The following is a 5798-nucleotide window of genomic DNA, read 5'->3' as shown; positions in this document are numbered from 1 at the left end:
GTGGAGGAGGAGGAGGAGGATGTGGAAGGAGAGGAGGAAGGAAGAGAGGAGGATGTGGAGGAGGAGGAGGAAGGAAGAGAGGAGGATGTGGAGGAGGAGGAGGAAGGAAGAGAGGAGGAAGGAAGAGAGGAGGAAGGAAGAGAGGAGGAAGGAGTCATTTTGAATTTAGTAGTTGTGGAAGATGAAGATGATTTTTGTGAATTTGAAGATGGTGGATTGATGGAAGAAGAAGAAGGAGGAGTGCTGGAAGATGAGGGGGAAGTGGTTCAAGAAGGAGGAGTTATTGAAGATGGAGAAGTGGTGGAGGAGGAAATTCGCACACCATCAGGTCAGTGTCACCCCAGCTTTATAGGGCAAAACAGATGTAGATAGGGTTGCCACCTCATCCCTTTAATCCCAAACACATATGGATTACACATGTTCTGTGGCTAATGTAATGCAGATATGGCACCAGGTGAGTTTAATTACCACCTTAATCAGCCACAGAACCTGTGTAATTAATATGTGTTCTGGTTTAAAGGGATGAGGTGGCAACCCTAGATGTAGATAGGCCGGTAAAATTGATTTCTTTTTTTATTCATTCATTTTGTAGGGGATGAAGATGCTGTTCCGCATTTTTCGCGCGCAAGTGCTGGAATAATAATCCAGCAAGTTATGGAGTGCAGCACTGAAATGGACAATATGCGGCAAAGGATGGTTCTCATGGAACAGAATGTCAAAAATGCCATTTTGGAGTGCTGCACAGAGCTGGACAATATGCGGCAAAGAATGCTGGTTATAGAACAAAACTATAAAAATATCATTGACATGATGGGCCGTGTCAAAGACTGAACACCCCCCCCCCCCGCCCATCCCCCAACCATTTTAAATTTTATACTCAGCAATACGCCAAAATTTGAAGATGCACACACAGTGTGTCAACATGTGCTATCTGCCATCACAGAATATCGATTATCTGTGCTTTGTGGGTACAACCCCCTCCTCGATTCTCAAGTAGTTTTCGAGGAAGGGTTTGCTCCCACAAAACACAGACATTGATCACCCATGATGGCAGATAGCACATGTTGCCATTTGTCTGTGTTTCTATGTTGAAGAACTTACATTTGGCGAATTACACTGAATGTGTGCATCTTCAAATTTTGGCGTGTTCCGGTGTGAACTCACACCATGACTGTTATTGTGAATGTAAAAGTGACACATTTGTCTTTGAACTTTTGCTTACATTTTATCCTTTTTCCCCAAAAAAATGGCTTACAATCAAAAAGCCAGAAAAAAAAAAAAAATCAAAAATAAATATTTGGTAACAAATAAAAATATTAAAAATATTTTAAAATTTAGGAACAAATCGATCCTAATTTTTTTTTGGATATTTTACCCAAAAAAACGAAAAATAAATTATAGTAAAAATAACGAGCTAACAAATCAACGAAAAATTTTGTTAAAAAAAATTATTAAAAAATAAGACAAACTAACAATTTGGTGAAGTCTACATTTTGAAAATAACAGTTTTTTGGGGAAAATGGTACAATTGTACTACATTGTTTGTGAACCCAAAATACTTGTAAATACATTTTTTGGACAAAAAATAAATAAATAAAAAAAATTGGTTTTGAAAAAACACACAAAACCCAAAAAAAATCGCCTCGCAAAAACAAAATATTGACATGTTTATTAAGAAAAAAGATATACAAATACAGGATAATGAAAAAGCTGAAAATAAAAAAAGCTTTGCCAAAATCCCAAAAATGAGTGGCTTTATTCTTTATATGCTGAATACCCAGTTTGGAGATGAGTGAATAATGTGCGATTGTGTTTATTTACTAAAACCTGAACCATACATTTGGCGCTAGAACTGCACTATTTTTGGTGAGAAGCAGGAAGACAGATAAAAAGAGAAAAAGCAATAATGACAAACAACTGTATAAAGTCCAATGGTCAAATTATTTATTAGTTCTGTGAATATTTCTTTCTTTTGGGGGCCGAATTAGAAAGAAATATCATCTGGCATAGCAATGGCCCCCCGACCCATGAAGTACTCAACATATTTGTCGCGTACCTCATGAGCTGATTGGGTGGCCAAGCCAGCGCGACCAGTGTCCAGCCCAGGAAGGGTATCTGAGGGTAGTCTTGCCTCAGAAACGCTGTCGGGTAGGTACGTCTGGGAGTGCCTGCGTAAAAAGTTGTGCAAAATGCAGCAGGCAAATACAATGGTGTTCAATTTATATTTCGCCAAGTGTCAGGAACAGGCGGAACCGGTTGGAGAGGATCCCAAAGGCATTCTCGACTACCCTCTGAGCCCTGGCCAACCGATAATTGAACACCCTCCTCTCTGAGGTGAGGGTCCTCTGGGGAAAAGGCCGCATGAGGTGAGGTCCAAGCCCGAAAGCTTCGTCCGCTAGGAACACAAACGGAAGTCCTTCCACATTATCTTCATCTGGTGGCAATGCCAGACCACCAGCTTGGAGACGATCGTAGAATTCTGTCCGCGAGAACACTCCCCCATCAGACAGCCGGCCGTTCTTCCCCACGTCCACATATAGAAACTCATACTGTGCAGACACCACCGCCATCAACACGATACTATGAAAACCTTTGTAGTTAAAATAGTAGGACCCCGAGTGGGGTGGGGGCACTATGCGGACGTGTTTCCCATCTATTGCTCCACCGCAGTTCGGAAAATCACAACGCTGGGCAAATTGGGAAGCCACAGACTGCCATTCCTGTGCTGTGGAGGGTAGCTGTGGGGACAAACAAAATAAAAATTATTAGTACTTTGTCAGATAAACATTGCAAACACAATACAAAAACCATCATTGTGCAACATCAACAACAGGATTCACATTTCCTACAAGCATTGTGAAGTGAGTATTTCTGTAAAAAAATATAGGCCCACTTAATTATCAGACTCCACATCCCTCTGATGATAGAGCAAGAAACAATTTTCGGGGGGGAGGAGGGGCAGAACTACAATGGATTAGCCCAAAAATCACCAATAAATTGGCTAGGTGTGTTTGGGCCTAGGATAGCATGCTGGACAGGTTTATGGTGGGTAAGGTCAAAATATGCAGGTAGGCCAAAAAGATGAACATGGAAAGGTTAACAACATGCATGGGGAGAAAAGGGAACATCCAACACACAGCAGATTACAATCTCATGGTTATTAGGGAAGAAAAAAAGATTAGACTTTCGCACACATTTAAAAAAAAAAATTGTGATGTTAAAATGAGGGAACTTACCTTAATATACTCCTCCTTCAGAACATGTATGATGGCAGCACACGTCTCCGGTATGATGACCCCAAGCGCCTGGGGAGAGATGCCTGTCGAGAACTTGAGGTCCTGCAGGCTCCTCCCAGTCGCCAGGTACCGCAACGTGGCAATAAGCCTCTGCTCGGCCGTGATGGCTTGGCGCATCACAGTGTCCTGCCTCGTGATATAGGGGGACAGAAGATCCAGCAGACGGTTGAATACGGGGTCCATCATGCGGAGAAAATTCCTAAAGTCATCAGGATTATTCTCCTGGATTTCCCTAAGCAGAGGCATATGAGAAAACTGGTCACGCTGGCGCAACCAATTCTTGGCCCAGAAACGCCTCCTCCCACTGTTCCTGGCCAAACAACTGGTTCGCTGGACATGTCCATAAGCAATCCCATAACCAGCACCAATTCGCGAGAATTGACGCTGCTGCTCCTCCATCATGGCTTCAAACCGGCCGGCTGGTCAATCAAGAACACACTCCAACAGAAAGCACTCGCAAATCCAGCACAACCTGCAAAGAACGCGCGACAAACAGATACGAGCGGACAGGACGCAACTGAACAAACAGAAACGTGCTGAAAGCCTGTACCCGAAAGCCAACTACGATCCTGCAAGCAAACGCACTGAACCCGAGAATACCACCTGTTAAAACGCGGAGACTGAAAAGCACGAATCGGCTCTAACCAAACCTTCACTAGCACGCGGTAACACGGAACTAGCAAAAGCGGAACAGAGGGTGGCGCCGTTGACTTTGGTCTTCCCCTTTATAGTGACGTCTTACGTGGTTTACGTTGAACACGTTCTGGTCCGAGGGGATTTTTATCCGCTGGTGTGTACAAGCCAGCGGACCAACAGATAAATCCGCCGATCCGCTGAAACCGATCCGCGGATAAATTCAAGCGGATGGATTCTATCGTGTGTACCAGGCCTGGGTGTGCACCTGTGTGTATTAAAAGAAAAAGTATATCTTATATAACATAAGACTAGATATATGTGTATGGTATGAAATAAAGTAGGATATCCTATCATATTTAGGTGAAGTGAACTAAAGTGAAACGTTACCTTTATACAGATTAAATTGGTGTAGAAAATGGGGTTCTATGTCCTCCAGTCAGATTTTCGCTTCAATCAGGTAGCTGCCTCATGTGGAGTGAAAGAGTGCCTCATTTGAAGTGAGGAGTCTGTAGATAATCACCATGATATGAATTAGCTTTGGTAAAACAGCCTCATCAATTCAATGGTCCAGGTGAGATAGATCTAGGCAGCTACCTGATTGAAGCGAAAATCCTGTGACTTTCTGTGTCCTCCGGAGTGGGTTGCCATTCGTGGTTCGGGCTCCTGGCCACCTACCTGACACAGCATCCACGGTGAGATGTTCTTTTAGTGATGGTTACACCGGCAGATGTTGCACTTTTCTCTATAGAATTTTAACAATATATTTTCCACAATGTATATCTAAAGATATTAATGTTTATTTGATTATTTTTTTGTTGTGTGACATATTCCGTGTATATACCTTTCAATAAATTATGCGCCTATGTATGACTCCTGAGGAAGCGGACATCAAGTAACCACGAAACACGAGACATGTAGAGTTTACATACCATGCGCAATTATTTGTACTTTGTATATATCGTTGGTAATATGTGCCAACGATAAGTTGATTCATGGTTTTCACAACTGATATTTTACTGTAAATGTTATGGAATATTTTTGGAATAAAAATCTTTTAATTATAATATCGACTGTTTATCAGTTGCACCTTTCCACACTGATCACTGTATAAATGGCCCTGGCACGGAAGGGTTTAAAGCGGAGTTTCACCCTGAAAAACATTTTTACATTTTCACAGTACTTTTCTAGTATTGACAAACATTTGGAGTGCAAAAAATGTTTTTTACTCGACAGAAATGCACTCTTGCTATGTGGTGGCTCCTAATCTGACACATCCTCTCTCGCCTGTGCTCTTGAGAAATGTGAGTCATTTCCCAGGAGTCGGTGGGCAGTACAGTGAGAAAACAATTGCTTTATTTCCCGAAGGAAATTACGTGATTTAAGGCAGATCGATCTATGTTGCCATAAGAGGGCGGGACCTTCCTCCGTCGCCACACATTGTTATGGCAACTTGCTAAACAATCAGCGTTATGGCCGCAGTAGCATCGCACATTGAGCATGCACCTCTAGATTGCTTATCCAGGAAGAGGTTGCAAAAGCTAGTGCACAGACCGCCGTACATGTACGGCGATTCGCGCAAGGGAGCCAACACGTCTTAATGTAACTGTGGTGGCTGGTCAGGAACTGGTTAAAAAAAAACTACATTACGTGTTTGGCCTTGAGTTGTTTTTGCTTTCATTAGGAGTCAGAGCTCAAGGTTTATTATAGCAATTATGCAGTTAATGCACTAAAATGATAACACAATCAGTTTCCAAACTTGTTTTTAACAATAGCATTGACCCACTATCTCATCACCTCTATGGTCTGTAAATTTAATTTAGATCAGATCATTTTGAATTACAAATTGTCTGATAGTCATGCAAATAT

This window comes from Rana temporaria, chromosome 1 (assembly GCF_905171775.1).
Source record: "Rana temporaria chromosome 1, aRanTem1.1, whole genome shotgun sequence".
NCBI lineage: Eukaryota > Metazoa > Chordata > Amphibia > Anura > Ranidae > Rana > Rana temporaria.
Note: the sequence above shows the minus strand (reverse complement) of the source record.